This window comes from Theobroma cacao, chromosome 8 (assembly GCF_053813885.1).
Source record: "Theobroma cacao isolate CCN51 chromosome 8, ASM5381388v1, whole genome shotgun sequence".
NCBI lineage: Eukaryota > Viridiplantae > Streptophyta > Magnoliopsida > Malvales > Malvaceae > Theobroma > Theobroma cacao.
Genome location: NC_142646.1, coordinates 19,004,597 through 19,029,713, shown reverse-complemented (window position 1 = coordinate 19,029,713; position 25,117 = coordinate 19,004,597).

Here is a 25,117-nt window from a genome sequence, read left to right as displayed (position 1 = left end):
TGGTTAAAACAGATTATAATTGAATGTTTACCTCGAGAAACGTGATGTAAAAACCATTCATCGAGAAGAAAACTTCTTTTATAGTCACTTATTCCTTCAAAAGCTTTGTTTCTCCCTTTAAATGGTTATATAATCTCATAATTGATTTTAAGTTGCATTTTTTTTACATTTTTGGTTAAAACAGATTATAATTGAATGTTTACCTCGAGAAACGTGATGCAAAAACCATTCATTGAGAAGAAACCTTCTTTTATAGTCACTTATGCCTTCAAAAGCTTTGTTTCTCCCTTTAAATGGTTATATAATCCCATAATTGATTTTAAGTTGAGTTTTTTTACATTTTTAGTTAAAACAGATTATAATTGAATGTTTACCTCGAGAAACGTGATGCAAAAACCATTCATTGAGAAGAAAACTTCTTTTATAGTCACTTATGCCTTCAAAAGCTTTGTTTCTCCCTTTAAATGGTTATACAATCTCATAATTTATTTTAAGTTGAATTTTTTTACATTTTTGGTTAAAACAGATTATAATTGAACGTTTACCTCTAGAATCTTGAAGCGAAAGCCATTCATTGAGAAGAAACCTTCTTTTATAGTCACTTATGCCTTCAAAAGCTTTGTTTCTCCCTTTAAATGCTTATATAATCTCATAATTGATTTTAAGTTGAATTGTTTTGCATTTTTGGTTAAAACAGATTATAATTGAATGTTTACCTCGAGAAACGTGATGCAAAAACCATTCATTGAGAAGAAAACTTCTTTTATAGTCACCTATACCTTCAAAAGCTTTGTTTCTCCCTTTAAATGGTTATATAACCTCATAATTGATTTTAAGTTTAGTTTTTTTTACATTTTTGGTTAAAACAGATTATAATTGTATGTTTACCTCGAGAAACGTGATGCAAAAACCATTCATTGAGAAGAAAACTTCTTTTATAGTCACTTATGCCTTCAAAAGCTTTGTTTCTCCCTTTAAATGGTTATATAATCTCATAATTGATTTTAAGTTACGTTTTTTGTACATTTTTGGTTAAAACAGATTATAATTGAATGTTTACCTCGAGAAACGTGATGCAAAAACCATTCATTGAGAAGAAAACTTCTTTTATAGTCACTTATGCCTTCAAAAGCTTTGTTTCTCCCTTTAAATGGTTATACAATCTCATAATTTATTTTAAGTTGAATTTTTTTACATTTTTGGTTAAAACAGATTATAATTGAATGTTTACCTCGAGAAACGTGATGTAAAAACCATTCATCGAGAAGAAAACTTCTTTTATAGTCACTTATGCCTTCAAAAGCTTTGTTTCTCCCTTTAAATGGTTATATAATCTCATAATTGATTTTAAGTTGCATTTTTTTTACATTTTTGGTTAAAACAGATTATAATTGAATGTTTACCTCAAGAAACGTGATGCAAAAACCATTCATTGAGAAGAAACCTTCTTTTATAGTCACTTATGCCTTCAAAAGCTTTGTTTCTCCCTTTAAATGGTTATATAATCCCATAATTGATTTTAAGTTGAGTTTTTTTACATTTTTAGTTAAAACAGATTATAATTGAATGTTTACCTCGAGAAACGTGATGCAAAAACCATTCATTGAGAAGAAAACTTCTTTTATAGTCACTTATGCCTTCAAAAGCTTTGTTTCTCCCTTTAAATGGTTATACAATCTCATAATTTATTTTAAGTTGAATTTTTTTACATTTTTGGTTAAAACAGATTATAATTGAATGTTTACCTCGAGAAACGTGATGTAAAAACCATTCATCGAGAAGAAAACTTCTCTTATAGTCACTTGTGCCTTCAAAAGCTTTATTTCTCCCTTTAAATGGTTATATAATCTCATAATTGATTTTAAATTGAATTTTTTTTACATTTTTTATTAAAACAGATTATAATTGAATGTTTACCTTGGGAAACGTGATGCAAAAACCATTCATTGAGAAGAAAACTTCTTTTATAGTCACCTATACCTTCAAAAGCTTTGTTTCTCCCTTTAAATGGTTATATAACCTCATAATTGATTTTAAGTTTAGTTTTTTTTACATTTTTGGTTAAAACAGATTATAATTGTATGTTTACCTCGAGAAACGTGATGCAAAAACCATTCATTGAGAAGAAAACTTCTTTTATAGTCACTTATGCCTTCAAAAGCTTTGTTTCTCCCTTTAAATGGTTATACAATCTCATAATTTATTTTAAGTTGAATTTTTTTACATTTTTGGTTAAAACAGATTATAATTGAATGTTTACCTCGAGAAACGTGATGTAAAAACCATTCATCGAGAAGAAAACTTCTTTTATAGTCACTTATGCCTTCAAAAGCTTTGTTTCTCCCTTTAAATGGTTATATAATCTCATAATTGATTTTAAGTTGCATTTTTTTTACATTTTTGGTTAAAACAGATTATAATTGAATGTTTACCTCGAGAAACGTGATGCAAAAACCATTCATTGAGAAGAAACCTTCTTTTATAGTCACTTATGCCTTCAAAAGCTTTGTTTCTCCCTTTAAATGGTTATATAATCCCATAATTGATTTTAAGTTGAGTTTTTTTACATTTTTAGTTAAAACAGATTATAATTGAATGTTTACCTCGAGAAACGTGATGCAAAAACCATTCATTGAGAAGAAAACTTCTTTTATAGTCACTTATGCCTTCAAAAGCTTTGTTTCTCCCTTTAAATGGTTATACAATCTCATAATTTATTTTAAGTTGAATTTTTTTACATTTTTGGTTAAAACAGATTATAATTGAACGTTTACCTCTAGAATCTTGAAGCGAAAGCCATTCATTGAGAAGAAACCTTCTTTTATAGTCACTTATGCCTTCAAAAGCTTTGTTTCTCCCTTTAAATGCTTATATAATCTCATAATTGATTTTAAGTTGAATTGTTTTGCATTTTTGGTTAAAACAGATTATAATTGAATGTTTACCTCGAGAAACGTGATGCAAAAACCATTCATTGAGAAGAAAACTTCTTTTATAGTCACCTATACCTTCAAAAGCTTTGTTTCTCCCTTTAAATGGTTATATAACCTCATAATTGATTTTAAGTTTAGTTTTTTTTACATTTTTGGTTAAAACAGATTATAATTGTATGTTTACCTCGAGAAACGTGATGCAAAAACCATTCATTGAGAAGAAAACTTCTTTTATAGTCACTTATGCCTTCAAAAGCTTTGTTTCTCCCTTTAAATGGTTATATAATCTCATAATTGATTTTAAGTTACGTTTTTTGTACATTTTTGGTTAAAACAGATTATAATTGAATGTTTACCTCGAGAAACGTGATGCAAAAACCATTCATTGAGAAGAAAACTTCTTTTATAGTCACTTATGCCTTCAAAAGCTTTGTTTCTCCCTTTAAATGGTTATACAATCTCATAATTTATTTTAAGTTGAATTTTTTTACATTTTTGGTTAAAACAGATTATAATTGAATGTTTACCTCGAGAAACGTGATGTAAAAACCATTCATCGAGAAGAAAACTTCTTTTATAGTCACTTATGCCTTCAAAAGCTTTGTTTCTCCCTTTAAATGGTTATATAATCTCATAATTGATTTTAAGTTGCATTTTTTTTACATTTTTGGTTAAAACAGATTATAATTGAATGTTTACCTCAAGAAACGTGATGCAAAAACCATTCATTGAGAAGAAACCTTCTTTTATAGTCACTTATGCCTTCAAAAGCTTTGTTTCTCCCTTTAAATGGTTATATAATCCCATAATTGATTTTAAGTTGAGTTTTTTTACATTTTTAGTTAAAACAGATTATAATTGAATGTTTACCTCGAGAAACGTGATGCAAAAACCATTCATTGAGAAGAAAACTTCTTTTATAGTCACTTATGCCTTCAAAAGCTTTGTTTCTCCCTTTAAATGGTTATACAATCTCATAATTTATTTTAAGTTGAATTTTTTTACATTTTTGGTTAAAACAGATTATAATTGAATGTTTACCTCGAGAAACGTGATGTAAAAACCATTCATCGAGAAGAAAACTTCTCTTATAGTCACTTGTGCCTTCAAAAGCTTTATTTCTCCCTTTAAATGGTTATATAATCTCATAATTGATTTTAAATTGAATTTTTTTTACATTTTTTATTAAAACAGATTATAATTGAATGTTTACCTTGGGAAACGTGATGCAAAAACCATTCATTGAGAAGAAAACTTCTTTTATAGTCACCTATACCTTCAAAAGCTTTGTTTCTCCCTTTAAATGGTTATATAACCTCATAATTGATTTTAAGTTTAGTTTTTTTTACATTTTTGGTTAAAACAGATTATAATTGTATGTTTACCTCGAGAAACGTGATGCAAAAACCATTCATTGAGAAGAAAACTTCTTTTATAGTCACTTATGCCTTCAAAAGCTTTGTTTCTCCCTTTAAATGGTTATACAATCTCATAATTTATTTTAAGTTGAATTTTTTTACATTTTTGGTTAAAACAGATTATAATTGAATGTTTACCTCGAGAAACGTGATGTAAAAACCATTCATCGAGAAGAAAACTTCTTTTATAGTCACTTATGCCTTCAAAAGCTTTGTTTCTCCCTTTAAATGGTTATATAATCTCATAATTGATTTTAAGTTGCATTTTTTTTACATTTTTGGTTAAAACAGATTATAATTGAATGTTTACCTCGAGAAACGTGATGCAAAAACCATTCATTGAGAAGAAACCTTCTTTTATAGTCACTTATGCCTTCAAAAGCTTTGTTTCTCCCTTTAAATGGTTATATAATCCCATAATTGATTTTAAGTTGAGTTTTTTTACATTTTTAGTTAAAACAGATTATAATTGAATGTTTACCTCGAGAAACGTGATGCAAAAACCATTCATTGAGAAGAAAACTCCTTTTATAGTCACTTATGCCTTCAAAAGCTTTGTTTCTCCCTTTAAATGGTTATACAATCTCATAATTTATTTTAAGTTGAATTTTTTTACATTTTTGGTTAAAACAGATTATAATTGAACGTTTACCTCTAGAATCCTGAAGCGAAAGCCATTCATTGAGAAGAAACCTTCTTTTATAGTCACTTATGCCTTCAAAAGCTTTGTTTCTCCCTTTAAATGCTTATATAATCTCATAATTGATTTTAAGTTGAATTGTTTTGCATTTTTGGTTAAAACAGATTATAATTGAATGTTTACCTCGAGAAACGTGATGCAAAAACCATTCATTGAGAAGAAAACTTCTTTTATAGTCACCTATACCTTCAAAAGCTTTGTTTCTCCCTTTAAATGGTTATATAACCTCATAATTGATTTTAAGTTTAGTTTTTTTTACATTTTTGGTTAAAACAGATTATAATTGTATGTTTACCTCGAGAAACGTGATGCAAACACCATTCATTGAGAAGAAAACTTCTTTTATAGTCACTTATGCCTTCAAAAGCTTTGTTTCTCCCTTTAAATGGTTATATAACCTCATAATTGATTTTAAGTTTAGTTTTTTTTACATTTTCGGTTAAAACAGATTATAATTGTATGTTTACCTCGAGAAACGTGATGCAAAAACCATTCATTGAGAAGAAAACTTCTTTTATAGTCACTTATGCCTTCAAAAGCTTTGTTTCTCCCTTTAAATGGTTATACAATCTCATAATTTATTTTAAGTTGAATTTTTTTACATTTTTGGTTAAAACAGATTATAATTGAATGTTTACCTCGAGAAACGTGATGTAAAAACCATTCATCGAGAAGAAAACTTCTTTTATAGTCACTTATGCCTTCAAAAGCTTTGTTTCTCCCTTTAAATGGTTATATAATCTCATAATTGATTTTAAGTTGCATTTTTTTTACATTTTTGGTTAAAACAGATTATAATTGAATGTTTACCTCGAGAAACGTGATGCAAAAACCATTCATTGAGAAGAAACCTTCTTTTATAGTCACTTATGCCTTCAAAAGCTTTGTTTCTCCCTTTAAATGGTTATATAATCCCATAATTGATTTTAAGTTGAGTTTTTTTACATTTTTAGTTAAAACAGATTATAATTGAATGTTTACCTCGAGAAACGTGATGCAAAAACCATTCATTGAGAAGAAAACTTCTTTTATAGTCACTTATGCCTTCAAAAGCTTTGTTTCTCCCTTTAAATGGTTATACAATCTCATAATTTATTTTAAGTTGAATTTTTTTACATTTTTGGTTAAAACAGATTATAATTGAACGTTTACCTCTAGAATCTTGAAGCGAAAGCCATTCATTGAGAAGAAACCTTCTTTTATAGTCACTTATGCCTTCAAAAGCTTTGTTTCTCCCTTTAAATGCTTATATAATCTCATAATTGATTTTAAGTTGAATTGTTTTGCATTTTTGGTTAAAACAGATTATAATTGAATGTTTACCTCGAGAAACGTGATGCAAAAACCATTCATTGAGAAGAAAACTTCTTTTATAGTCACCTATACCTTCAAAAGCTTTGTTTCTCCCTTTAAATGGTTATATAACCTCATAATTGATTTTAAGTTTAGTTTTTTTTACATTTTTGGTTAAAACAGATTATAATTGTATGTTTACCTCGAGAAACGTGATGCAAAAACCATTCATTGAGAAGAAAACTTCTTTTATAGTCACTTATGCCTTCAAAAGCTTTGTTTCTCCCTTTAAATGGTTATATAATCTCATAATTGATTTTAAGTTACGTTTTTTGTACATTTTTGGTTAAAACAGATTATAATTGAATGTTTACCTCGAGAAACGTGATGCAAAAACCATTCATTGAGAAGAAAACTTCTTTTATAGTCACTTATGCCTTCAAAAGCTTTGTTTCTCCCTTTAAATGGTTATACAATCTCATAATTTATTTTAAGTTGAATTTTTTTACATTTTTGGTTAAAACAGATTATAATTGAATGTTTACCTCGAGAAACGTGATGTAAAAACCATTCATCGAGAAGAAAACTTCTTTTATAGTCACTTATGCCTTCAAAAGCTTTGTTTCTCCCTTTAAATGGTTATATAATCTCATAATTGATTTTAAGTTGCATTTTTTTTACATTTTTGGTTAAAACAGATTATAATTGAATGTTTACCTCAAGAAACGTGATGCAAAAACCATTCATTGAGAAGAAACCTTCTTTTATAGTCACTTATGCCTTCAAAAGCTTTGTTTCTCCCTTTAAATGGTTATATAATCCCATAATTGATTTTAAGTTGAGTTTTTTTACATTTTTAGTTAAAACAGATTATAATTGAATGTTTACCTCGAGAAACGTGATGCAAAAACCATTCATTGAGAAGAAAACTTCTTTTATAGTCACTTATGCCTTCAAAAGCTTTGTTTCTCCCTTTAAATGGTTATACAATCTCATAATTTATTTTAAGTTGAATTTTTTTACATTTTTGGTTAAAACAGATTATAATTGAATGTTTACCTCGAGAAACGTGATGTAAAAACCATTCATCGAGAAGAAAACTTCTCTTATAGTCACTTGTGCCTTCAAAAGCTTTATTTCTCCCTTTAAATGGTTATATAATCTCATAATTGATTTTAAATTGAATTTTTTTTACATTTTTTATTAAAACAGATTATAATTGAATGTTTACCTTGGGAAACGTGATGCAAAAACCATTCATTGAGAAGAAAACTTCTTTTATAGTCACCTATACCTTCAAAAGCTTTGTTTCTCCCTTTAAATGGTTATATAACCTCATAATTGATTTTAAGTTTAGTTTTTTTTACATTTTTGGTTAAAACAGATTATAATTGTATGTTTACCTCGAGAAACGTGATGCAAAAACCATTCATTGAGAAGAAAACTTCTTTTATAGTCACTTATGCCTTCAAAAGCTTTGTTTCTCCCTTTAAATGGTTATACAATCTCATAATTTATTTTAAGTTGAATTTTTTTACATTTTTGGTTAAAACAGATTATAATTGAATGTTTACCTCGAGAAACGTGATGTAAAAACCATTCATCGAGAAGAAAACTTCTTTTATAGTCACTTATGCCTTCAAAAGCTTTGTTTCTCCCTTTAAATGGTTATATAATCTCATAATTGATTTTAAGTTGCATTTTTTTTACATTTTTGGTTAAAACAGATTATAATTGAATGTTTACCTCGAGAAACGTGATGCAAAAACCATTCATTGAGAAGAAAACTTCTTTTATAGTCGCTTATGCCTTCAAAAGCTTTGCTTCTCCCTTTAAATGGTTATATAATCTCATAATTGATTTTAAGTTGAATTTTTGTACATTTTTGGTTAAAACAGATTATAATTGAATGTTTACCACGAGAAACGTGATGCAAAAACCATTCATTGAGAAGAAAACTTCTTTTATAGTCACTTATGCCTTCAAAAGCTTTGTTTCTCCCTTTAAATGGTTATATAATCTCATAATTGATTTTAAGTTGCGTTTTTTTTACATTTTTGGTTAAAACAGATTATAATTGAATGTTTACCTCGAGAAACGTGATGCAAAAACCATTCATTGAGAAGAAAACTTCTTTTATAGTCACTTATGCCTTCAAAAGCTTTGTTTCTCCCTTTAAATGGTTATATAATCTCATAATTGATTTTAAGTTACGTTTTTTGTACATTTTTGGTTAAAACAGATTATAATTGAATGTTTACCTCGAGAAACGTGATGCAAAAACCATTCATTGAGAAGAAAACTTCTTTTATAGTCACTTATGCCTTCAAAAGCTTTGTTTCTCCCTTTAAATGGTTATACAATCTCATAATTTATTTTAAGTTGAATTTTTTTACATTTTTGGTTAAAACAGATTATAATTGAATGTTTACCTCGAGAAACGTGATGTAAAAACCATTCATCGAGAAGAAAACTTCTTTTATAGTCACTTATGCCTTCAAAAGCTTTGTTTCTCCCTTTAAATGGTTATATAATCTCATAATTGATTTTAAGTTGCATTTTTTTTACATTTTTGGTTAAAACAGATTATAATTGAATGTTTACCTCAAGAAACGTGATGCAAAAACCATTCATTGAGAAGAAACCTTCTTTTATAGTCACTTATGCCTTCAAAAGCTTTGTTTCTCCCTTTAAATGGTTATATAATCCCATAATTGATTTTAAGTTGAGTTTTTTTACATTTTTAGTTAAAACAGATTATAATTGAATGTTTACCTCGAGAAACGTGATGCAAAAACCATTCATTGAGAAGAAAACTTCTTTTATAGTCACTTATGCCTTCAAAAGCTTTGTTTCTCCCTTTAAATGGTTATACAATCTCATAATTTATTTTAAGTTGAATTTTTTTACATTTTTGGTTAAAACAGATTATAATTGAATGTTTACCTCGAGAAACGTGATGTAAAAACCATTCATCGAGAAGAAAACTTCTCTTATAGTCACTTGTGCCTTCAAAAGCTTTATTTCTCCCTTTAAATGGTTATATAATCTCATAATTGATTTTAAATTGAATTTTTTTTACATTTTTTATTAAAACAGATTATAATTGAATGTTTACCTTGGGAAACGTGATGCAAAAACCATTCATTGAGAAGAAAACTTCTTTTATAGTCACCTATACCTTCAAAAGCTTTGTTTCTCCCTTTAAATGGTTATATAACCTCATAATTGATTTTAAGTTTAGTTTTTTTTACATTTTTGGTTAAAACAGATTATAATTGTATGTTTACCTCGAGAAACGTGATGCAAAAACCATTCATTGAGAAGAAAACTTCTTTTATAGTCACTTATGCCTTCAAAAGCTTTGTTTCTCCCTTTAAATGGTTATACAATCTCATAATTTATTTTAAGTTGAATTTTTTTACATTTTTGGTTAAAACAGATTATAATTGAATGTTTACCTCGAGAAACGTGATGTAAAAACCATTCATCGAGAAGAAAACTTCTTTTATAGTCACTTATTCCTTCAAAAGCTTTGTTTCTCCCTTTAAATGGTTATACAATCTCATAATTTATTTTAAGTTGAATTTTTTTACATTTTTAGTTAAAACAGATTATAATTGAATGTTTACCTCGAGAAACGTGATGCAAAAACCATTCATTGAGAAGAAAACTTCTTTTATAGTCACTTATGCCTTCAAAAGCTTTGTTTCTCCCTTTAAATGGTTATACAATCTCATAATTTATTTTAAGTTGAATTTTTTTACATTTTTGGTTAAAACAGATTATAATTGAATGTTTACCTCGAGAAACGTGATGTAAAAACCATTCATCGAGAAGAAAACTTCTTTTATAGTCACTTATGCCTTCAAAAGCTTTGTTTCTCCCTTTAAATGGTTATATAATCTCATAATTGATTTTAAGTTGCATTTTTTTTACATTTTTGGTTAAAACAGATTATAATTGAATGTTTACCTCGAGAAACGTGATGCAAAAACCATTCATTGAGAAGAAACCTTCTTTTATAGTCACTTATGCCTTCAAAAGCTTTGTTTCTCCCTTTAAATGGTTATATAATCCCATAATTGATTTTAAGTTGAGTTTTTTTACATTTTTAGTTAAAACAGATTATAATTGAATGTTTACCTCGAGAAACGTGATGCAATAACCATTCATTGAGAAGAAAACTCCTTTTATAGTCACTTATGCCTTCAAAAGCTTTGTTTCTCCCTTTAAATGGTTATACAATCTCATAATTTATTTTAAGTTGAATTTTTTTACATTTTTGGTTAAAACAGATTATAATTGAACGTTTACCTCTAGAATCCTGAAGCGAAAGCCATTCATTGAGAAGAAACCTTCTTTTATAGTCACTTATGCCTTCAAAAGCTTTGTTTCTCCCTTTAAATGGTTATACAATCTCATAATTGATTTTAAGTTGAGTTTTTTTACATTTTTAGTTAAAACAGATTATAATTGAATGTTTACCTCGAGAAACGTGATGCAAAAACCATTCATTGAGAAGAAACCTTCTTTTATAGTCACTTATGCCTTCAAAAGCTTTGTTTCTCCCTTTAAATGGTTATATAATCCCATAATTGATTTTAAGTTGAGTTTTTTTACATTTTTAGTTAAAACAGATTATAATTGAATGTTTACCTCGAGAAACGTGATGCAAAAACCATTCATTGAGAAGAAAACTTCTTTTATAGTCACTTATGCCTTCAAAAGCTTTGTTTCTCCCTTTAAATGGTTATACAATCTCATAATTTATTTTAAGTTGAATTTTTTTACATTTTTGGTTAAAACAGATTATAATTGAACGTTTACCTCTAGAATCTTGAAGCGAAAGCCATTCATTGAGAAGAAACCTTCTTTTATAGTCACTTATGCCTTCAAAAGCTTTGTTTCTCCCTTTAAATGCTTATATAATCTCATAATTGATTTTAAGTTGAATTGTTTTGCATTTTTGGTTAAAACAGATTATAATTGAATGTTTACCTCGAGAAACGTGATGCAAAAACCATTCATTGAGAAGAAAACTTCTTTTATAGTCACCTATACCTTCAAAAGCTTTGTTTCTCCCTTTAAATGGTTATATAACCTCATAATTGATTTTAAGTTTAGTTTTTTTTACATTTTTGGTTAAAACAGATTATAATTGTATGTTTACCTCGAGAAACGTGATGCAAAAACCATTCATTGAGAAGAAAACTTCTTTTATAGTCACTTATGCCTTCAAAAGCTTTGTTTCTCCCTTTAAATGGTTATATAATCTCATAATTGATTTTAAGTTACGTTTTTTGTACATTTTTGGTTAAAACAGATTATAATTGAATGTTTACCTCGAGAAACGTGATGCAAAAACCATTCATTGAGAAGAAAACTTCTTTTATAGTCACTTATGCCTTCAAAAGCTTTGTTTCTCCCTTTAAATGGTTATACAATCTCATAATTTATTTTAAGTTGAATTTTTTTACATTTTTGGTTAAAACAGATTATAATTGAATGTTTACCTCGAGAAACGTGATGTAAAAACCATTCATCGAGAAGAAAACTTCTTTTATAGTCACTTATGCCTTCAAAAGCTTTGTTTCTCCCTTTAAATGGTTATATAATCTCATAATTGATTTTAAGTTGCATTTTTTTTACATTTTTGGTTAAAACAGATTATAATTGAATGTTTACCTCAAGAAACGTGATGCAAAAACCATTCATTGAGAAGAAACCTTCTTTTATAGTCACTTATGCCTTCAAAAGCTTTGTTTCTCCCTTTAAATGGTTATATAATCCCATAATTGATTTTAAGTTGAGTTTTTTTACATTTTTAGTTAAAACAGATTATAATTGAATGTTTACCTCGAGAAACGTGATGCAAAAACCATTCATTGAGAAGAAAACTTCTTTTATAGTCACTTATGCCTTCAAAAGCTTTGTTTCTCCCTTTAAATGGTTATACAATCTCATAATTTATTTTAAGTTGAATTTTTTTACATTTTTGGTTAAAACAGATTATAATTGAATGTTTACCTCGAGAAACGTGATGTAAAAACCATTCATCGAGAAGAAAACTTCTCTTATAGTCACTTGTGCCTTCAAAAGCTTTATTTCTCCCTTTAAATGGTTATATAATCTCATAATTGATTTTAAATTGAATTTTTTTTACATTTTTTATTAAAACAGATTATAATTGAATGTTTACCTTGGGAAACGTGATGCAAAAACCATTCATTGAGAAGAAAACTTCTTTTATAGTCACCTATACCTTCAAAAGCTTTGTTTCTCCCTTTAAATGGTTATATAACCTCATAATTGATTTTAAGTTTAGTTTTTTTTACATTTTTGGTTAAAACAGATTATAATTGTATGTTTACCTCGAGAAACGTGATGCAAAAACCATTCATTGAGAAGAAAACTTCTTTTATAGTCACTTATGCCTTCAAAAGCTTTGTTTCTCCCTTTAAATGGTTATACAATCTCATAATTTATTTTAAGTTGAATTTTTTTACATTTTTGGTTAAAACAGATTATAATTGAATGTTTACCTCGAGAAACGTGATGTAAAAACCATTCATCGAGAAGAAAACTTCTTTTATAGTCACTTATGCCTTCAAAAGCTTTGTTTCTCCCTTTAAATGGTTATATAATCTCATAATTGATTTTAAGTTGCATTTTTTTTACATTTTTGGTTAAAACAGATTATAATTGAATGTTTACCTCGAGAAACGTGATGCAAAAACCATTCATTGAGAAGAAACCTTCTTTTATAGTCACTTATGCCTTCAAAAGCTTTGTTTCTCCCTTTAAATGGTTATATAATCCCATAATTGATTTTAAGTTGAGTTTTTTTACATTTTTAGTTAAAACAGATTATAATTGAATGTTTACCTCGAGAAACGTGATGCAAAAACCATTCATTGAGAAGAAAACTTCTTTTATAGTCACTTATGCCTTCAAAAGCTTTGTTTCTCCCTTTAAATGGTTATACAATCTCATAATTTATTTTAAGTTGAATTTTTTTACATTTTTGGTTAAAACAGATTATAATTGAACGTTTACCTCTAGAATCTTGAAGCGAAAGCCATTCATTGAGAAGAAACCTTCTTTTATAGTCACTTATGCCTTCAAAAGCTTTGTTTCTCCCTTTAAATGCTTATATAATCTCATAATTGATTTTAAGTTGAATTGTTTTGCATTTTTGGTTAAAACAGATTATAATTGAATGTTTACCTCGAGAAACGTGATGCAAAAACCATTCATTGAGAAGAAAACTTCTTTTATAGTCACCTATACCTTCAAAAGCTTTGTTTCTCCCTTTAAATGGTTATATAACCTCATAATTGATTTTAAGTTTAGTTTTTTTTACATTTTTGGTTAAAACAGATTATAATTGTATGTTTACCTCGAGAAACGTGATGCAAAAACCATTCATTGAGAAGAAAACTTCTTTTATAGTCACTTATGCCTTCAAAAGCTTTGTTTCTCCCTTTAAATGGTTATATAATCTCATAATTGATTTTAAGTTACGTTTTTTGTACATTTTTGGTTAAAACAGATTATAATTGAATGTTTACCTCGAGAAACGTGATGCAAAAACCATTCATTGAGAAGAAAACTTCTTTTATAGTCACTTATGCCTTCAAAAGCTTTGTTTCTCCCTTTAAATGGTTATACAATCTCATAATTTATTTTAAGTTGAATTTTTTTACATTTTTGGTTAAAACAGATTATAATTGAATGTTTACCTCGAGAAACGTGATGTAAAAACCATTCATCGAGAAGAAAACTTCTTTTATAGTCACTTATGCCTTCAAAAGCTTTGTTTCTCCCTTTAAATGGTTATATAATCTCATAATTGATTTTAAGTTGCATTTTTTTTACATTTTTGGTTAAAACAGATTATAATTGAATGTTTACCTCAAGAAACGTGATGCAAAAACCATTCATTGAGAAGAAACCTTCTTTTATAGTCACTTATGCCTTCAAAAGCTTTGTTTCTCCCTTTAAATGGTTATATAATCCCATAATTGATTTTAAGTTGAGTTTTTTTACATTTTTAGTTAAAACAGATTATAATTGAATGTTTACCTCGAGAAACGTGATGCAAAAACCATTCATTGAGAAGAAAACTTCTTTTATAGTCACTTATGCCTTCAAAAGCTTTGTTTCTCCCTTTAAATGGTTATACAATCTCATAATTTATTTTAAGTTGAATTTTTTTACATTTTTGGTTAAAACAGATTATAATTGAATGTTTACCTCGAGAAACGTGATGTAAAAACCATTCATCGAGAAGAAAACTTCTCTTATAGTCACTTGTGCCTTCAAAAGCTTTATTTCTCCCTTTAAATGGTTATATAATCTCATAATTGATTTTAAATTGAATTTTTTTTACATTTTTTATTAAAACAGATTATAATTGAATGTTTACCTTGGGAAACGTGATGCAAAAACCATTCATTGAGAAGAAAACTTCTTTTATAGTCACCTATACCTTCAAAAGCTTTGTTTCTCCCTTTAAATGGTTATATAACCTCATAATTGATTTTAAGTTTAGTTTTTTTTACATTTTTGGTTAAAACAGATTATAATTGTATGTTTACCTCGAGAAACGTGATGCAAAAACCATTCATTGAGAAGAAAACTTCTTTTATAGTCACTTATGCCTTCAAAAGCTTTGTTTCTCCCTTTAAATGGTTATACAATCTCATAATTTATTTTAAGTTGAATTTTTTTACATTTTTGGTTAAAACAGATTATAATTGAATGTTTACCTCGAGAAACGTGATGTAAAAACCATTCATCGAGAGGAAAACTTCTTTTATAGTCACTTATGCCTTCAAAAGCTTTGTTTCTCCCTTTAAATGGTTATATAATCTCATAATTGATTTTAAGTTGCATTTTTTTTACATTTTTGGTTAAAACAGATTATAATTGAATGTTTACCTCGAGAAACGTGATGCAAAAACCATTCATTGAGAAGAAACCTTCTTTTATAGTCACTTATGCCTTCAAAAGCTTTGTTTCTCCCTTTAAATGGTTATATAATCCCATAATTGATTTTAAGTTGAGTTTTTTTACATTTTTAGTTAAAACAGATTATAATTGAATGTTTACCTCGAGAAACGTGATGCAAAAACCATTCATTGAGAAGAAAACTCCTTTTATAGTCACTTATGCCTTCAAAAGCTTTGTTTCTCCCTTTAAATGGTTATACAATCTCATAATTTATTTTAAGTTGAATTTTTTTACATTTTTGGTTAAAACAGATTATAATTGAACGTTTACCTCTAGAATCTTGAAGCGAAAGCCATTCATTGAGAAGAAACCTTCTTTTATAGTCACTTATGCCTTCAAAAGCTTTGTTTCTCCCTTTAAATGCTTATATAATCTCATAATTGATTTTAAGTTGAATTGTTTTGCATTTTTGGTTAAAACAGATTATAATTGAATGTTTACCTCGAGAAACGTGATGCAAAAACCATTCATTGAGAAGAAAACTTCTTTTATAGTCACCTATACCTTCAAAAGCTTTGTTTCTCCCTTTAAATGGTTATATAACCTCATAATTGATTTTAAGTTTAGTTTTTTTTACATTTTTGGTTAAAACAGATTATAATTGTATGTTTACCTCGAGAAACGTGATGCAAAAACCATTCATTGAGAAGAAAACTTCTTTTATAGTCACTTATGCCTTCAAAAGCTTTGTTTCTCCCTTTAAATGGTTATATAACCTCATAATTGATTTTAAGTTTAGTTTTTTTTACATTTTTGGTTAAAACAGATTATAATTGTATGTTTACCTCGAGAAACGTGATGCAAAAACCATTCATTGAGAAGAAAACTTCTTTTATAGTCACTTATGCCTTCAAAAGCTTTGTTTCTCCCTTTAAATGGTTATACAATCTCATAATTTATTTTAAGTTGAATTTTTTTACATTTTTGGTTAAAACAGATTATAATTGAATGTTTACCTCGAGAAACGTGATGTAAAAACCATTCATCGAGAAGAAAACTTCTTTTATAGTCACTTATGCCTTCAAAAGCTTTGTTTCTCCCTTTAAATGGTTATATAATCTCATAATTGATTTTAAGTTGCATTTTTTTTACATTTTTGGTTAAAACAGATTATAATTGAATGTTTACCTCGAGAAACGTGATGCAAAAACCATTCATTGAGAAGAAACCTTCTTTTATAGTCACTTATGCCTTCAAAAGCTTTGTTTCTCCCTTTAAATGGTTATATAATCCCATAATTGATTTTAAGTTGAGTTTTTTTACATTTTTAGTTAAAACAGATTATAATTGAATGTTTACCTCGAGAAACGTGATGCAAAAACCATTCATTGAGAATAAAACTTCTTTTATAGTCACTTATGCCTTCAAAAGCTTTGTTTCTCCCTTTAAATGGTTATACAATCTCATAATTTATTTTAAGTTGAATTTTTTTACATTTTTGGTTAAAACAGATTATAATTGAACGTTTACCTCTAGAATCTTGAAGTGAAAGCCATTCATTGAGAAGAAAACCTTCTTTTATAGTCACTTATGCCTTCAAAAGCTTTGTTTCTCCCTTTAAATGGTTATATAATCTCATAATTGATTTTAAATTGAATTTTTTTTACATTTTTTATTAAAACAGATTATAATTGAATGTTTACCTTGGGAAACGTGATGCAAAAACCATTCATTGAGAAGAAAACTTCTTTTATAGTCACCTATACCTTCAAAAGCTTTGTTTCTCCCTTTAAATGGTTATATAACCTCATAATTGATTTTAAGTTTAGTTTTTTTTACATTTTTGGTTAAAACAGATTATAATTGTATGTTTACCTCGAGAAACGTGATGCAAAAACCATTCATTGAGAAGAAAACTTCTTTTATAGTCACTTATGCCTTCAAAAGCTTTGTTTCTCCCTTTAAATGGTTATACAATCTCATAATTTATTTTAAGTTGAATTTTTTTACATTTTTGGTTAAAACAGATTATAATTGAATGTTTACCTCGAGAAACGTGATGTAAAAACCATTCATCGAGAAGAAAACTTCTTTTATAGTCACTTATGCCTTCAAAAGCTTTGTTTCTCCCTTTAAATGGTTATATAATCTCATAATTGATTTTAAGTTTCATTTTTTTTACATTTTTGGTTAAAACAGATTATAATTGAATGTTTACCTCGAGAAACGTGATGCAAAAACCATTCATTGAGAAGAAACCTTCTTTTATAGTCACTTATGCCTTCAAAAGCTTTGTTTCTCCCTTTAAATGGTTATATAATCCCATAATTGATTTTAAGTTGAGTTTTTTTACATTTTTAGTTAAAACAGATTATAATTGAATGTTTACCTCGAGAAACGTGATGCAAAAACCATTCATTGAGAAGAAAACTTCTTTTATAGTCACCTATACCTTCAAAAGCTTTGTTTCTCCCTTTAAATGGTTATATAACCTCATAATTGATTTTAAGTTTAGTTTTTTTTACATTTTTGGTTAAAACAGATTATAATTGTATGTTTACCTCGAGAAACGTGATGCAAAAACCATTCATTGAGAAGAAACCTTCTTTTATAGTCACTTATGCCTTCAAAAGCTTTGTTTCTCCCTTTAAATGGTTATATAATCCCATAATTGATTTTAAGTTGAGTTTTTTTACATTTTTAGTTAAAACAGATTATAATTGAATGTTTACCTCGAGAAACGTGATGCAAAAACCATTCATTGAGAAGAAAACTTCTTTTATAGTCACTTATGCCTTCAAAAGCTTTGTTTCTCCCTTTAAATGGTTATACAATCTCATAATTTATTTTAAGTTGAATTTTTTACATTTTTGGTTAAAACAGATTATAATTGAATGTTTACCTCGAGAAACGTGATGTAAAAACCATTCATCGAGAAGAAAACTTCTCTTATAGTCACTTGTGCCTTCAAAAGCTTTATTTCTCCCTTTAAATGGTTATATAATCTCATAATTGATTTTAAATTGAATTTTTTTTACATTTTTTATTAAAACAGATTATAATTGAATGTTTACCTTGGGAAACGTGATGCAAAAACCATTCATTGAGAAGAAAACTTCTTTTATAGTCACCTATACCTTCAAAAGCTTTGTTTCTCCCTTTAAATGGTTATATAACCTCATAATTGATTTTAAGTTTAGTTTTTTTTACATTTTTGGTTAAAACAGATTATAATTGTATGTTTACCTCGAGAAACGTGATGCAAAAACCATTCATTGAGAAGAAAACTTCTTTTATAGTCACTTATGCCTTCAAAAGCTTTGTTTCTCCCTTTAAATGGTTATACAATCTCATAATTTATTTTAAGTTGAATTTTTTTACATTTTTGGTTAAAACAGATTATAATTGAATGTTTACCTCGAGAAACGTGATGTAAAAACCATTCATCGAGAAGAAAACTTCTTTTATAGTCACTTATGCCTTCAAAAGCTTTGTTTCTCCCTTTAAATGGTTATATAATCTCATAATTGATTTTAAGTTGCATTTTTTTTACATTTTTGGTTAAAACAGATTATAATTGAATGTTTACCTCGAGAAACGTGATGCAAAAACCATTCATTGAGAAGAAACCTTCTTTTATAGTCACTTATGCCTTCAAAAGCTTTGTTTCTCCCTTTAAATGGTTATATAATCCCATAATTGATTTTAAGTGGAGTTTTTTTACATTTTTAGTTAAAACAGATTATAATTGAATGTTTACCTCGAGAAACGTGATGCAAAAACCATTCATTGAGAAGAAAACTTCTTTTATAGTCACTTATGCCTTCAAAAGCTTTGTTTCTCCCTTTAAATGGTTATACAATCTCATAATTTATTTTAAGTTGAATTTTTTTACATTTTTGGTTAAAACAGATTATAATTGAACGTTTACCTCTAGAATCTTGAAGCGAAAGCCATTCATTGAGAAGAAACCTTCTTTTATAGTCACTTATGCCTTCAAAAGCTTTGTTTCTCCCTTTAAATGCTTATATAATCTCATAATTGATTTTAAGTTGAATTGTTTTGCATTTTTGGTTAAAACAGATTATAATTGAATGTTTACCTCGAGAAACGTGATGCAAAAACCATTCATTGAGAAGAAAACTTCTTTTATAGTCACTTATGCCTTCAAAAGCTTTGTTTCACCCTTTAAATGGTTATATAATCTCATAATAGATTTTAAGTTGCGTTTTTTTTACATTTTTGGTTAAAACAGATTATAATTGAATGTTTACCTCGGGAAACGTGTTGCAAAAATCATTCATTGAGAAGAAAACTTCTTTTATAGTCACTTATGCCTTCAAAAGCTTTGTTTTTCCCTTTAAATGGTTATACAATCTCATAATTTATTTTAAGTTGAATTTTTTTACATTTTTGGTTAAAACAGATTATAATTGAACGTTTACCTCTAGAATCTTGAAGCGAAAGCTATTCATTGAGAAGAAACCTTCTTTTATAGTCACTTATGCCTTCAAAAGCTTTGTTTCTCCCTTTAAATGCTTATATAATCTCATAATTGATTTTAAGTTGAATTGTTTTACATTTTTGTTTAAAACAGATTATAATTGAATGTTTACCTCGAGAAACGTGATGCAAAAACCATTCATTGAGAAGAAAACTTCTTTTATAGTCACTTGTGCCTTCAAAAGCTTTATTTCTCCCTTTAAATGGTTATATAATCTCATAATTGATTTTAAATTGAATTTTTTTTACATTTTTTATTAAAACAGATTATAATTGAATGTTTACCTTGGGAAACGTGATGCAAAAACCATTCATTGAGAAGAAAACTTCTTTTATAGTCACCTATACCTTCAAAAGCTTTGTTTCTCCCTTTAAATGGTTATATAACCTCATAATTGATTTTAAGTTTAGTTTTTTTTACATTTTTGGTTAAAACAGATTATAATTGTATGTTTACCTCGAGAAACGTGATGCAAAAACCATTCATTGAGAAGAAAACTTCTTTTATAGTCACTTATGCCTTCAAAAGCTTTGTTTCTCCCTTGAAATGGTTATACAATCTCATAATTTATTTTAAGTTGAATTTTTTTAGATTTTTGGTTAAAACAGATTATAATTGAATGTTTACCTCGAGAAACGTGATGTAAAAACCATTCATCGAGAAGAAAACTTCTTTTATAGTCACTTATGCCTTCAAAAGCTTTGTTTCTCCCTTTAAATGGTTATATAATCTCATAATTGATTTTAAGTTGCATTTTTTTTACATTTTTGGTTAAAACAGATTATAATTGAATGTTTACCTCGAGAAACGTGATGCAAAAACCATTCATTGAGAAGAAACCTTCTTTTATAGTCACTTATGCCTTCAAAAGCTTTGTTTCTCCCTTTAAATGGTTATATAATCCCATAATTGATTTTAAGTTGAGTTTTTTTACATTTTTAGTTAAAACAGATTATAATTGAATGTTTACCTCGAGAAACGTGATGCAAAAACCATTCATTGAGAAGAAAACTTCTTTTATAGTCACTTATGCCTTCAAAAGCTTTGTTTCTCCCTTTAAATGGTTATATAACCTCATAATTGATTTTAAGTTTAGTTTTTTTTACATTTTTGGTTAAAACAGATTATAATTGAATGTTTACCTTGAGAAACGTGATGCAAAAACCATTCATTGAGAAGAAAACTTCTTTTATAGTCACTTATGCCTTCAAAAGCTTTGTTTCTCCCTTTAAATGGTTATATAATCTCATAATTGATTTGAAGTTGAATTTTTTTACATTTTTGGTTAAAACAGATTATAATTGAATGTTTACCTTGAGAATCTTGAAGCGAAAGCCATTCATTGAGAAGAAAACTTCTTTTATAGTCACTTATGCCTTCAAAAGCTTTGTTTCTCCCTTTAAATGGTTATATAATCTCATAATTGATTTTAAGTTTAGTTTTTTTACATTTTTGGTTAAAACAGATTATAATTGAATGTTTACCTCGAGAAACGTGATGCAAAAACCATTCATTGAGAAGAAAACTTCTTTTATAGTCGCTTATGCCTTCAAAAGCTTTGCTTCTCCCTTTAAATGGTTATATAATCTCATAATTGATTTTAAGTTGAATTTTTTTACATTTTTGGTTAAAACAGATTATAATTGAATGTTTACCTCGAGAAACGTGATGCAAAAACCATTCATTGAGAAGAAAACTTCTTTTATAGTCACTTATGCCTTCAAAAGCTTTGTTTCTCCCTTTAAATAGTTATATAATCTCATAATTGATTTTAAGTTGCGTTTTTTTTACATTTTTGGTTAAAACAGATTATAATTGAATGTTTACCTCGAGAAACGTGATGCAAAAACCATTCATTGAGAAGAAAACTTCTTTTATAGTCACTTATGCCTTCAAAAGCTTTGTTTCTCCCTTTAAATGGTTATATAATCTCATAATTTATTTTAAGTTACGTTTTTTGTACATTTTTAGTTAAAACAGATTATAATTGAATGTTTACCTCGAGAAACGTGATGCAAAAACCATTCATTGAGAAGAAAACTTCTTTTATAGTCACTTATGCCTTCAAAAGCTTTGTTTCTCCCTTTAAATGGTTATATAATCTCATAATTGATTTTAAGTTGAATTTTTTTACATTTTTGGTTAAAACAGATTATAATTGAATGTTTATCTCGAGAAACGTGATGTAAAAACCATTCATCGAGAAGAAAACTTCTTTTATAGTCACTTATGCCTTCAACAGCTTTGTTTCTCCCTTTAAATGGTTATATAATCTCATAATTGATTTTAAGTTACATTTTTTTTACATTTTTTGTTAAAACAGATTATAATTGAATGTTTACCTTGAGAAACGTGATGCACAAACCATTCATTGAGAAGAAAACTTCTTTTATAGTCACTTATGCCTTCAAAAGCTTTGTTTATCTCTTTAAATGGTTATATAATCTCATAATAGATTTTAAGTTGAATTTTTTTACATTTATGGTTAAAACAGATTATAATTGAATGTTTACCTCATGAAACGTGATGCAAAAACCATTCATTGAGAAGAAACCTTCTTTTATAGTCACTTATGCCTTCAAAAGATTTGTTTCTCCCTTTAAATGGTTATATAATCTCATAATCGAATTTAAGTTGCGTTTTTTTTACATTTTTGGTTAAAACAGATTATAATTGAATGTTTACCTCGAGAAACGTGATGCAAAAACCATTCATTGAGAAGAAAACTTCTTTTATAGTCACTTATGCCTTCAAAAGCTTTGTTTCTCCCTTTAAATGCTTATATAATCTCATAATTGATTTTAAGTTGAATTTTTTTACATTTTTGGTTAAAACAGATTATAATTGAATGTTTACCTCGAGAAACGTGATGCAAAAATCATTCATTGAGAAGAAATCTTCTTTTATAGTCACTTATGCCTTCAAAAGCTTTGTTTCACCCTTTAAATGGTTATATAATCTCATAATAGATTTTAAGTTGAATTTTTTTACATTTTTGGTTAAAACAGATTATAATTGAATGTTTACCTCGAGAAACGTGATGCAAAAACCATTCATTGAGAAGAAAACTTCTTTTATAGTCACTTATGCCTTCAAAAGCTTTGTTTCACCCTTTAAATGGTTATATAATCTCATAATAGATTTTAAGTTGAATTTTTTTACATTTTTGGTTAAAACAGATTATAATTGAATGTTTACCTCGAGAAACGTGATACAAAAACCATTCATTGAGAAGAAAACATCTTTTATAGTCACTTATGCCTTCAAAAGCTTTGTTTCTCCCTTTAAATGCTTATATAATCTCATAATTGATTTTAAGTTGAATTTTTCTACATTTTTGGTTAAAATAGATTATAATTGAATGTTTACCTCGAGAAACGTGATGTAAAAACCATTCATCGAGAAGAAAACTTCTCTTATAGTCACTTGTGCCTTCAAAAGCTTTATTTCTCCCTTTAAATGGTTATATAATCTCATAATTGATTTTAAATTGAATTTTTTTTACATTTTTTATTAAAACAGATTATAATTGAATGTTTACCTTGGGAAACGTGATGCAAAAACCATTCATTGAGAAGAAAACTTCTTTTATAGTCACCTATACCTTCAAAAGCTTTGTTTCTCCCTTTAAATGGTTATATAACCTCATAATTGATTTTAAGTTTAGTTTTTTTTACATTTTTGGTTAAAACAGATTATAATTGTATGTTTACCTCGAGAAACGTGATGCAAAAACCATTCATTGAGAAGAAAACTTCTTTTATAGTCACTTATGCCTTCAAAAGCTTTGTTTCTCCCTTGAAATGGTTATACAATCTCATAATTTATTTTAAGTTTAATTTTTTTACATTTTTGGTTAAAACAGATTATAATTGAATGTTTACCTCGAGAAACGTGATGTAAAAACCATTCATCGAGAAGAAAACTTCTTTTATAGTCACTTATGCCTTCAAAAGCTTTGTTTCTCCCTTTAAATGGTTATATAATCTCATAATTGATTTTAAGTTGCATTTTTTTTACATTTTTGGTTAAAACAGATTATAATTGAATGTTTACCTCGAGAAACGTGATGCAAAAACCATTCATTGAGAAGAAACCTTCTTTTATAGTCACTTATGCCTTCAAAAGCTTTGTTTCTCCCTTTAAATGGTTATATAATCCCATAATTGATTTTAAGTTGAGTTTTTTTACATTTTTAGTTAAAACAGATTATAATTGAATGTTTACCTCGAGAAACGTGATGCAAAAACCATTCATTGAGAAGAAAACTTCTTTTATAGTCACTTATGCCTTCAAAAGCTTTGTTTCTCCCTTTAAATGGTTATATAACCTCATAATTGATTTTAAGTTTAGTTTTTTTTACATTTTTGGTTAAAACAGATTATAATTGAATGTTTACCTTGAGAAACGTGATGCAAAAACCATTCATTGAGAAGAAAACTTCTTTTATAGTCACTTATGCCTTCAAAAGCTTTGTTTCTCCCTTTAAATGGTTATATAATCTCATAATTGATTTGAAGTTGAATTTTTTTACATTTTTGGTTAAAACAGATTATAATTGAATGTTTACCTTGAGAATCTTGAAGCGAAAGCCATTCATTGAGAAGAAAACTTCTTTTATAGTCACTTATGCCTTCAAAAGCTTTGTTTCTCCCTTTAAATGGTTATATAATCTCATAATTGATTTTAAGTTTAGTTTTTTTATATTTTTGGTTAAAACAGATTATAATTGAATGTTTACCTCGAGAAACGTGATGCAAAAACCATTCATTGAGAAGAAAACTTCTTTTATAGTCGCTTATGCCTTCAAAAGCTTTGCTTCTCCCTTTAAATGGTTATATAATCTCATAATTGATTTTAAGTTGAATTTTTTTACATTTTTGGTTAAAACAGATTATAATTGAATGTTTACCTCGAGAAACGTGATGCAAAAACCATTCATTGAGAAGAAAACTTCTTTTATAGTCACTTATGCCTTCAAAAGCTTTGTTTCTCCCTTTAAATAGTTATATAATCTCATAATTGATTTTAAGTTGCGTTTTTTTTACATTTTTGGTTAAAACAGATTATAATTGAATGTTTACCTCGAGAAACGTGATGCAAAAACCATTCATTGAGAAGAAAACTTCTTTTATAGTCACTTATGCCTTCAAAAGCTTTGTTTCTCCCTTTAAATGGTTATATAATCTCATAATTGATTTTAAGTTACGTTTTTTGTACATTTTTGGTTAAAACAGATTATAATTGAATGTTTACCTCGAGAAACGTGATGCAAAAACCATTCATTGAGAAGAAAACTTCTTTTATAGTC